We start from the raw sequence: 13,125 nt of genomic DNA on the forward strand, positions 1-13,125 counted from the left end.
AATTTAGCAGAGATCATGGCACTTAAAATTGCTATGGAAACTATGATTACCCATGGAGTTACGAAACTAATGATTTTCACGGATTCTCAATATGTTACGTTAGCAATCAACTCTGAATGTGATCGATGGGTAGAAAACAAATGGAAAAATAATTCCGGAAAACCTGTACATCACAAAGAGATTTTCGAAGAAGTAATTAAATTGAAACAACAGTTTGACGAATTCCATCTATGTCATACCTACGCTCGAAAAACTGATTATGGAAACTTCACTGCGGATCAACTTGCAAGAAAGGCTGTATATACGGAAGAAGTTGACACGGCTCGAATAGACCTAATGTCATACCACCAGGCATTAATCCATCTGAATAAAGAAAAAAGAGCGATTAAACATCAAAACGATGAACAGAAGTTCAATGAGAAAAGAGGTGATCTACGTTTACACAAACCTGGTGAACTGGTGATGATTACGAATCATCGTCAATCATCAGCAGATAAACTTGCTTCCGCTAAACTTTATGTCAAACAGAATGGGCCATATGCGATTGTGAAGAGGGCAGGCAGAAATTGTTACGAAATACAAAATCTGAAAGAAAAGAAAGACAGAACACTCATTAGCGTAAGACAAATAGTAACTTACCTCACGTTACATCAACTTGAGGCATTTAGAAAGGAGCCTAAACTCCGATCAAAATTTGATAAACGCTCTTTACATCAAAAAATTCTTGCATTCTGGAAACACAAAGATTTACTCGAAAAATTCGTAAATGAAGAATATGATAAAAAAGTGGCTAATAAAAAGAGAAGTAAACAATCCGAATACGATAAAATCAGAAGAAAATTGAAAACTTCATTGTCAACTAATGAACAAAAAGATTTCGAAACTACCCTGGAAAAAACGATTCCGGATGTAAAAGAACGTGAATCAGTTAAACGAGAAGCAGAACAACGTTATAACCTGCGTAAACGCAATTCAGCGATAAATTATGACGAAGATAATGCCATTATCAGAATTAATCCACGTTTAACAAAGAAAAAATTGACAATGAATTCTATAATACTGGAAATATTGAGTGAAACGCAGCGTGAAACGTTCACTAAATCATTTGAAACTGATTGGAATTACGTACCAACACACACAGAGTGGGCAATTAGACATTATCGTCGATTCCGCAGAAAAGAAACTGCCGTATAATTTAGCAACGTAATAATTTCTTTTTCGCAAAAGTTATCCAGTGAATACAGTGCACATTCCGTAAAATATTCGCAAGCAAGTCAACGTCAAACGCTAGAAAGCAAAATTTCGTTAAACATCTCGTACGAACGTAAAGAAGGTAAGAAACACTTACTCAGATAAATCAATCGAATTCACACCACGTGGATTAACGCATGATGAAATTTTCTCAATAGATAATCCAAAATGAACGTATATGAACCATCAAGCTACTTTGCCGTTCCAGCCTGCTCTATCTGTTTAAAGAGTTACACGGAAAACACACCGGTGATTAAAGCTTACACATGCGGACACACCGCTCATCGAAGCTGTGTAGAAGAAACTTACGGAAACCTTGAACACGATGCCTTAGTGGTCTACCATTGCGTAAAACAAGACTGCACTGGGACGCTACTTCTGGCTCAAAATTACGTAGAAGTAAAATTTGTGTACGCAGACCTTCTACTACGCGGATCCAGAGCTAATTATATAGGGCAGATTGCTCGCCTACACCGACAATTAGCAGACATGGAAAATACGAACCACCAGTTACGAACAACCAACCGTAACCTAACAGAAGAATGCAACGATTTAAGATCCGAATTAAACTTGAAAAATCGAGAAACCATTCCACAGCTTCGAAAAGAAATTGAAAAACTCACCATCGAATTGCGAAAGAATTCCGTCATCGAAACATTTACTCATCACCGGTCCATCCCGAAATGCGATATCATTGCAATCTTACGTAAGAAAACAGGACTTCCTGAAGTCATGGTAGAACTATTGAATGGATTAATTGCGAAAAACATTCATTTATGCCAAGACATAGAAGACCACCTGAAAACAGATGAAATATACGTTAGAGAGAATTTCCAGACCAGTTTAACTCGATACACTTGTACCAATGGCAAAGCAAGAGGAATAGACACATACTTCTTGAATGGTGTTCTCATACTCGGCGATGCAGCTAGCCATGATCTAGTATATCGATCACTGGATTCGTACAATGCCGCCCAATCTTACTGGGAAAATAATGAACTTTCTCAATACAGAATGACAATCAACTCGTTCTTAATGAATTTGAATATCTTCGTAAAGACACTTCCATCGACCGTACTGTTGTCATTTGGTGAATTCGATCTCACCGAAAACCAAACCGAAGATCAGACGCTTGCAAACATCAAAAGAGCAATTGACCATTTAGAATACCGCGGCGTACAGAAAGTATATCTTATGCCAACGCGATGTTCCAATCGACTTGATCTAAATTCGCTGCTACGAAGAAACGTTCGCGAGCGTATCAGGGAATTAAATAACAACGGATCCATTATCTATCTGCAAACAGTAGAAAATATAATCAACCAAAATGTACCCGAAGACAACCGTATTTTTAATCGAAAAAGCTACATCGAGACATTCTCCTACCTTGCAGAATTATTCCAATGAGGATTCCAGTAAAACAATTCCAGAGGAAGAAACAAGCAGTTGTTGTTATCGAAACTGGGATATAACCTAACAATTAGATTTATTTCGTAAAACATCATATCAAATTTATTTTATTATGTTTGCACCATTTTAATAACCTTAAAAAACTGAGAAGAGTATGTGTTAATTTTAAACAGAGAATAAATTTTTGTTTACGTTTCAAACCTCGTGATAATTATTTATGCGTACGTGACTCGAACACAGGTAACGTAAGCCACGCCCCCTACCGGCTGAAACACATGTAGTGATAAAGTTTGTTTTTGTTCAAGAAAAGACGAGTAAGCTATTTTAAGTTCAAAATGGTTGTTGTTATGGAACCTATGTTATCTTTCGATGAATTATTTGCGTAATGGTTTAAAGTACTGGTGATAAAATTTAAATCGAAATAAAAGCAGATTTCTCCCTGTTAATCAAAATGTCCAGGAAAGGAAAAAGTCAAAAGAGTAACGATGAAATTATTGATCTGATGAGTAGCCCTGAAGTAAGTCAAAAGTTTACGAAACACACTTTGAATTTTATCAGTACAGAATACTGAAATAAATTTTCATTCAACAGGAAGACAAAGAGAGAATCCTCATTCCATTTTGTGTAGTTTGTTCACGAATACTGACCAATGGCGATGACACAGTAGCAAGCAAAATCTGCGGTCATGTAATGCACACAAAATGCATAAAGCGATACGTATACATAAGCTGTGACGGAAAGGAACGTTTCCCGATAGTAAAGTGTTTCGATGACTATTGCAAAAAACCATTTTCGAACGACGACTTGATCACGATCAATCTCAAATGCGAAAATGAAGAGAATACAATCGCTGTTTACGTAAAACAAATCACAATCAAGGACCAACAGATTCACGAACATGAGCTTACTATAGCTAGACTAAACGGCATACTTGAAGGAATAAAACACCGCAAACCTTCAACAGACGACAGGCATTGGTCTAACGTAAATAAAAAGGAAGACAACTTAAACTTACGAAAAAAAATTGAGGAAGACGATGCTGCACGTAAAAAACGCAATTCATTTCGTAAAACATCTACTTCGAGCGGAACCTCCGACGAACGAGAAGATCTTAAACCATTCTCAAAACCATTTCCGGATAGAAAACTACCACAATCACGAGAAACCCAAACATCAAAAGTATACGAAGAAATTCGAAGTGAACTAAAACCATTCGATAAACCCTTTCCCGAAAAGCGAGATCGAGAAGAGAAAACTTCCCGTAACACAGCGCCAACGATCCAAAGATCCCGAAACGATCAATTTTTTAAGAAAGAATTCACTCGAGACCCTAGAAAGAGACGTGAAGCTGAGAGAAACGCTCAACCACATTGGCAAAACTATTCGTACGATGTCAACCCTAAGAAACACACAAACGCAGAAAAGAGAAGATTTTCAAATATTCAACAGGGTACTGAAGAAGGTGATTCGCATGAAACTCAAAACGAATGCAAAAGAATGCGATACAACGATTCGAATCAAGTCTCACACTATGACGAAAATTACCAAAATAAAAAACCAGTAACTAATGAAATTTTGATATCCGAGTACGACCGAATACGACATGAATTCTTACTCGATGAAGTTGATGACCAAGACCCGCTACCACAATGGAACGTGCAATTCGATGCTGATTTTGTAATACATGACAGAACAATCATCAACCTACCTGTTGAATTCACGTTAAAGGCTTTATACAAACGATGCAATCAACAAGGATGGTCACTGGGCCAGGATATCGGTAACGAAGATGCAAATGATTTTGAATTACGGAAAACATTTGCATACGTAAAATTATATGACCAAACACGCTGCAGCAGCAAAACCACTCAATGCTATTTTTTAAATGACCATATGGTTATTGGTGACAGTTTTCTATATGGCATGATTCGACAACCCATAGTGGGAGAAAAATCTGATAGATTTGAAGTAGCCAACAGTGCTTTCACCGGCCCGTTCTTTTCGACACCGTTAGTTAAACGTCACATAGAAATGTTTATGAATCAACGAACACCACGCAAGATCTTATTATCCTTCGGATCTCACGACCTACGCATGGAATCGGACATCAATTCAACGTTTAATAATGTGACTCAACTTATCAAAATGATGATTAAAAGAGGGACGACTAACATCCTAATTATACCAACTTACGTAACACATCGTGTGGAAAGCATAAACCCCATAATGAATCGCACAAGATTATTCAATCATTGGTTAAAGAACACAGCTACTCGAATCAAAGGAGCTGAAATTAAATACATCGGAATCGCTGAGAAAATATTCAGGAAATATGACATTCCAGCCTATATAGATCACCACAAGAATCCATTCCCCATCTACCCGGCTTACTTCGAATTTTTATACTACCTGGCTCAAGACATCCAATAATTGCGTAAAACATTCCATTTTGATATGTTCAAATATCGTTATCCGTATCAATGTTATGAATTATGTATAATTTATCGTTATTTGTTTTATTTTTGTTCGTCCTTTTATTGGAAAGAAATCAATGTTATTTTGTGAATATCAGCTAATTTATAAGAAGTGATTCATCTAATTTAGTAAAACATAATCCAAGTATTCACATTATTCAAATAAAGAAGTACAATACGTTTCGTCAGTTTAATCAATCTTCGAAAAAATGATGCACCACATCCACAGATAGTTGTCAAAATAGACATTGAACCGGCAATACATCAGCCACACTCGAGACTATCTAACGTTACAGCTTATCAACAAACGTTAAAATTTTGAAGTGACACCGTATGTTAAAGTTTATTATGAAAGCATTTTAGTAAAACATATCTAAAGTGGAGGAATTTATGCAGAAGAAGTAAGATTAACTGTAGAAAAACATCCAGTAGAAAGATACGAAAGGTAAGCTGTTTAAAACTAGCAACGTTGATAATATCAGTAGACCAGATATCTTACGTTAAAAAACACGTGTTACAGATCGTCAAAGAATAATTTTCGTAAAACAATGGAAGAAGAACGTGATCAATCGTTCTACGATACACCAATACCCAACTGTACAATCTGCGATAAAATATTAGCGGGTGACAGACATCGAGAAGTAACGGCAATCAGTCTACGGTGCAAACACTTAGTCCATCTCCAATGTGCGAAGGAAGCATCGATCCGATATGTCTCGGGAGTATATAAAGAGCTAGAAATATTATGTGGAGCTCCTAAAGGCAACAATGGTGAAAAATGTCGAGTCCCGAATCGTTTCATCGACTACAAAACGATAAATATATCTACGGTATCAATACCAACAGCGATTGGAGCGTATGTTACGGCGAATAGTTTACTCCAAAGCAATCTAAATAATGCCAACGAACGGATTACCACTTTAACTGAAAATCTACAAGAACATCAAATACAGATCCAACATTGGCAAGGGTTATACGAAGAAACTAAAAGAGACTACGATCGTCAAGAAGAATACTATAAAGACTTATCAAAAAGACTTTACGATTCTGAGTTTCGGTGCCAACAAATGGAAAATGAATTGAAAACTACCGGCTTGCGTAATACATACAATCTCGATGGTACGGTAAGAACCAACCACCGGACTGTGGAACGAAGAGAAATTACACTAGAGACGAACGGGAATATCACGATTTCGAATCAGAAAGAAAATGTGAAAACATCAACTTTTAATTCCACGTTCAATTTTAATGGCATTCCGGTAGATATTTCGAACATACCTTCTACATCGAGTGGATATATGCACGAAGAAGACTTATTACGTAAAACACCAACCGATAAACACGATGTGCAATCAGCAGACACTATAAAACGAGAAAATAAAAAACCAACGTTGGAAGAACTGTTATATGAGCCAAAGGACTCGGATAATTATAAAGACTTTGATAATGAAGATTACACCGAAGTTCTTGATTACGAGAAAAATAGAACCCAAGAGATGATTTTACCAAGACGAAATGTACTCTTCTGGGATAATCTCTTCATACACAACGGCCAAAAAGTGAAACAACCAGTAGTCCTAACGACTAGAGAATTGATGAAAGAGTGTGACGCAAAAAACCAGCACTTCGATTGGCCACTAATACCGTCGAACATTCAATACCGACCAGTGAGACAATATCATTACGTGAGAATTTATGAGCACAACCAAACACAACTGTACTTCCTAAACAACTTCCTTACCATCGCAGACGGGCTATTATATGGAGCCATTAGAGAAGCCATTTTTGACACGGTACCGAAAAGACGATATGAAGAAAGTGCATTGGGAGGAGCATTTGTATCGACGGCTATGTTCAAGAGTAACATAGAATTTTGCGTAAAACAAATGCCAGAAAATGTTGCAGTATCGGCAGGCGCTCATGATCTAAGGCAGCAACGAAAGTTTCTATACGTAATTAATAATATGCGCCAGCTCCTCACTTTATTGGTTAAAAAGGGTGCAAGACGCATTCTATTAGTACCACAATACTATACGACGGCGACGAAAGAAACAGCTGCGATAAAAAACAAAACCATCCTATACAATCAGTGGTTAAGCAGCCTAGCAGGAAGGTATAATAACGTAACAATCGAGTATGCAGCCTACGCCGAAGACATATCAAGAATATACAACACGCCGACATACATTGATCGAAAAGCAAACGCTTTCCCTTTATTTCCAGCATATCTGGAAATGATAGCTGAAATGGCGAACTTCCTACACACAGAAGAAACAGAGTAACTAAAATTTTTCGTAAAACATCAACCCAAAGGAAGAAGTAATCCGCCGATAGTATATTAGTTCATTATATTTTCGTAAACCATCAATCAACTTAACCTCATTCCAGAAGATTTACGTAAAACATCAAAGAACGTTCTGGGTTTCGTTGGTCGAATAAATCTGATCACTGTAATTTAGAGAATAAGAAGAAGATTCTAGTTTCATTATTTGTTATCAATACCTAGAGAATAAGAGAAGTTTTCATTGTTTTCATCGTTTTAGAAGAATAAAATTGCGTTATTACAAGTGATTCATGTTATTTACTACAAGATCAAACAATTTTTTTTTCACTTTCATTTTTCATTGGAAAGAATTCGCTACACAACATCCGCATGTATAAAGCCAAAATAGATGCGAAGAAAACAGCACCACATCGTTAGTGACCAGTTAAAACAGATGGTAAACACACTTCATCAGATTATGAAATTATCTTATACATTGCAAAGCTACGAAAGATTTTATGAATACGAAAAGTGGTTAATTTGCGAAAACGTGACTTATTCAGTACTAATTTTACGATCAATCTCTGAAACTGTTGCTGAAAATTCAAATCTTCCTGATTAACGACAGGTAATAATCACTATCACAGTACTTCATTATAATTACTAGAAATTATTCTGAACAACACACGTGTGTTTTAGTGTTGAACAAATCAAGTCAACATGAGTACTATATCCAGCGAAGGATCGGACAACAGCGACGTAATTCTAATAGCCCGTGAAATCCCAGTTCCGAAGTGCATCATGTGCGATGAAATATTGTTAGGTCAACCGTCGAAACCAAAGATATTGATAAATCCGGAATGCCTACATACAATGCACGAAAACTGCGCAAAAAGAAGATTACTACTAGAAATAGATGGAAAAATAGAGAAACAAACAGTACAGTGCAAAGTCCACGATTGCGTAAAGACATACAATTTCGAGAATTTAAAATCCATTGAGATAGAAACCATTTCGGTGTCAACTGAGATGAATCGATTCAAGCTAAAAATTTCATCACTACAGCAAGAACTACAAGCGGCCAAAGCTGAAATCGAGAAACAGGAAAACAAGTTACGTAAACAACAAGGAGAAATAACAAACCTTCAAAACGTCATTGACTTCTTAAAAACCAAAATTGCGACGAATGAAAATTCTACCTTCGATATTAATAACTCTCAACCATCTACATCCACTGGCATACACCACGAAAGTAGATCCTTGCGTAAAACATCCAAACAACAAAACAATGACACGGTCGACAAATCAAACGATGAAAAGAAACTGAAACCGATCAACGAGAAGCTAGAAACAATTGAAGTCAAACCAGAAGAAGACAACGACGCAGATTTAATTCAGAACGAAGCTGAAGATAAACTGATCACACCATCGTACCCAGCTCTCACCATTTTAAAAAGAAGACCAACTATCATGGAATTAGATTTTGAAGTACATAACGGAAACCAAATACGATTACCAGTTGACATAACAACGAAGTACCTACATGAGGAATGCAGAAAAAGTGGTTTTACTTTTAATGAACCTTTACCTCAACATTTAAGCAATACATTCAAGATCATCGAAAAATGGAATCATATCCGAATTGTAAAACACCTCCCAAATGGTGAAATCGTATACATGCTGAATAAATTCATGGTTATCGGTGACAGTTTAGCTCTAGGATTGGTAAGAGATGCCATAAGCAAATTTCGTAAAACACAATGCGTAAAAAGCAAATTTATGGGAGCCATGGTTTCTACACCATTACTAAAGAGGAACGTAAAGGATCACTTAAAAATCGTTACGGAAGGAGTAATTGTGTCAGCAGGAGCCCATGACTTACGAAAAGAAAAAAATGTAAAACACGCGATGAATAACATGAGACAGCTGATTTCCGTACTAATCGAAAAAGGATGCAAACGCTTATTAATTATACCGCAATATACCAGTTATGCAACGAAGGAAACACGCAGATTTAGACAAAGAACAATCACATACAATCAATGGCTTAAAACATTAGCGGGAAAATACTCAAACATATGGATCAAATATGCAGAATGCGTGGATGAGATCGATACCAAATATCCAGTCCCAAGGTATATTGATGAGAACGGCAACCCTTTCCCAGTGTTCATGGCATACCTTGACATAATCCTACATATTGCGTATCACGTACACAGCAGCGAAAAATACTATTAATGAAATTTTCGTAATACATCTCAAGAAAACAAGATACGTCAAATTAATTGATATTTCTCGATGTTTGAATACTCAATCTTCATTTTACATAAAACATTCAAGTAGAGTTTTTTACGTAACTTTAGGTTTACCATTATCGTAGTTATAAGGAAGAAGATTATGTTCCGTTTATTTCTATTTTACTCAGCCGTAATTAAAAATAATCATTTGTCCACGTAATTTATATATGAAAATAAAAATAAAAAACCATCGCTTAAACACGCTATAGTTCTTATTTAACATCATAGAAGGGTAAAAGGCAAAAGCCCAATTAGTCAGAGCAGTTTCATCTGTTAACAAAAACCTGAAATGGGTATTCCCAACGATAACCGGCTGATTGTATAATCTTCAAGAAATACTTTGCTCCATTTCTACTCAGCATTTACAACCGTGAAGTACGAAATACGAGTAAAATTTTCTCTAGTGGCGTAATTATAAGAAAATTTACATCAAGACTATTCCATTTATTTACATCAACAATTTCCGTAAGTACAGAATCATTCGTAACAGTAAAAATTACACAAAACAGCATGAAAATTAATGTAATACAAAATACACGAAATTTAACGAATACCCATGATGTTGACAGAAAATGGATAGCAGAATAGTGAATATCGTGTCTTGCTCATCATGTAATCAATCACTGGCTGAGCCCCCGATCGTTGAGCAAATAGAAAATCCTCTCGTAGCAACCACGTGTACGCATCTGTATCACCTGCAGTGTTTGAAAGACGTAATAGACATTGCTCCACCTGGTGCTGTAAAATGCGTATTCCCTAGATGTGACCAAGAAATCCAACCAGACACTCATTATTTCGTAAAAGGTAACATGAAGCAAATTACCATGACAGATGAATTTCGTAACACACCGTCTTTCCTCGTAAGTCGAATCAAAGAACTAGAAGAAGAAAATCAAGAATTACGTAAAACAAATACATCACAAGAAATAGAAATTCAACGCATCAATAATAAAGCTAAACAAAGTATTCAAAAGATTATTGACCTGAAAGCAATCACGAAAACAGTAGAATTTTCAACACCAGCACCGAAACTCGAGGAAATTAAACATGACTCACCGTTGTCCGAAGAGAATAATCGTACTGATGACGACGGAGAAATGCTTGAGATGAATTTTACCCCTTCATATGAATGCATGTCTGATGAAGATAAAAAATCAACGAACTCGAAGATAGCAAAAGAAGACATCCAAGAATTATCACCTATAAAACAAAGAACAAAAGATAAATCTCCAATTACTAAAAAAGCGAACAGTACCATAATTAAAATAAGACAAAGCAGTAATGATCGTAAACAGTTGTCACCGAAGAAAAAATCACCAGAACGCAAAAAATTAATAACACCGCCACGTAGCAAATCTCCAACTAAATCAACAATCACACGTATTCGCCCTACGTCTCCGGTATACAAACGACCATACGTAAAACCAAATTATTCTAGCTATCGATATTCAACACGCATACCGAGAACACCATTAGGATATAACAGAAGACATGAATTAAGAAAACAAGATTACGAAAGACGCAACTCAAAACGCTACGAATCTCTGATGATTTATCCATCTTCTAAATGTTACCCTAAACCTGGACAATTTGCGGCGATTAAGACAATCAAACATTTACGTAACTCGATAACAATAGATACCTATGCAGAAAAAAGAGCTCAAACAGTATATTTACCGATTAACTACACTTTATTTCGAAAAGAGCTGGAAAATTTCAGTTACCCGCTAATGAACAGAGCACCAAAAGAAGTATACAATAACATACGCCCGATCAAAGATCATCTATTTCTCAGAAGTTTTTCAATGACAGTTGGAAATGGTGGTTCTGAAACAATCTTCTTGATTCAAAATCATTTCATGATTGGAGATGGAGCAATCCAACAAATTGTCCACACAGCCGTAAAAGCAGATCCCAGTTATGTAGATGCGATGAAATTTAATGACTTCATACAGCCAAACATCTCCGTTGACCAACTCGAACGCAATATTGACAAACACCTTCTAAAATCAACGCGAGGTATAATAATGTCGGTAGGCCACAAAGACCTCATGGATGGGACCTGTGAAGAAAAGTTAAAATCTCAGTATTTACGATTAATAAACACTTTGGAACGCAAAGGAGCTGAAACAATAGTGATATTACCTCCAATCCTGTTAAAAGAGTTTAAGGATCAAGGTTCTAAATTACGAGATTGGCTACAAAGAACAGCACATGAAAGACAGGAAACAGTAACATACGTAAGACAAGCGGAATCCATACTTGACCGATCCACTCCAATTGAAAAAGGTGAAAACGAAGCGCCGACAATGATACAACATATCATCTTAGAACTGATCCTGGGTCTCATTCCATTCCTCACCGAATAAAAATTCACACATTGAACCATTTTGAAAATCTTCTGATCCTATGAAACAATTTGACACAAAGTATTCAAACATTTCACAATGCGTAACACAAGAGAAATATACTTCCCGTAATGATTGTTCACAAATGGTTTCAACTGAAATGAAGATTGATCCAAGACATTATTCATCATCAAGATAGAAACCTGAAACAGAAAAACAGAAACACATTATTAGTTGCAAATAATTCAAAAATTTCGTAAAACACATACTTGTACTATTTATTATTTTTTATCTTTTAAGCAAGAAGCATTGTAAAATTTTTTTTTTCTCTCTTATCAGTAAGCAGTGTTATCTATTTTTTATTTTTTTTATTCTACAAATTATGTATTTTAATATGTTTTTACCTAGTACAGTTTCCATTTTATCCATTCATTAATTTCTCGGAAGGTCCATGTTCAAGCGTAATAACCAAATGTTGACATAATTCGGGGCAGAAGAAGAGGAGATCGCAATCATCTCTTAATTTGAGAATTTATGTAAACACTATGCCATTACACAAACTCGGGGCATATGTAGAGACAGATTGTGATGCATTTTCGGTCGCGTATGCGAGAGAAATTCGTTCTGCCTCTAGCCAACATTAAAGTTAGTTTCGTAATACGACACCTAGCGGATTAGTTCACTCTATACTTCGTAACGAGAGAACATACGCTAGAGAAACCAGTCATTTGGCGACTCCCGATGATAAAACATCGGATATCAATGTTCCGGAGATGGTATAGGACCACCTATACCATGCAATTTGCGTAAATCTAATGGACTAAATTAGTAGCACAAGTCCAGTCATATACGAAATATGAACTGGTGAAGCAAGTGATCTATTTCGAATATGTTCTGTGTTCCAGTTACGTTGATAGAGTCGTTCAGATGCACTCGGGTCCAGGAGTTATTACGTAAAACATCCGAGGATCCTTATTGTAAATCTCATCTAAATGAGTAACATATATGGACCTTCCCACATCCGTGTACTGTTCCCTATTCCCCGTGGTGATGTGCTTTGCACTTTCTAAGGCATAAAATGC

This window comes from Planococcus citri, chromosome 2 (genome assembly GCF_950023065.1).
Source record: "Planococcus citri chromosome 2, ihPlaCitr1.1, whole genome shotgun sequence".
Taxonomy (NCBI): Eukaryota; Metazoa; Arthropoda; class Insecta; order Hemiptera; family Pseudococcidae; genus Planococcus; species Planococcus citri.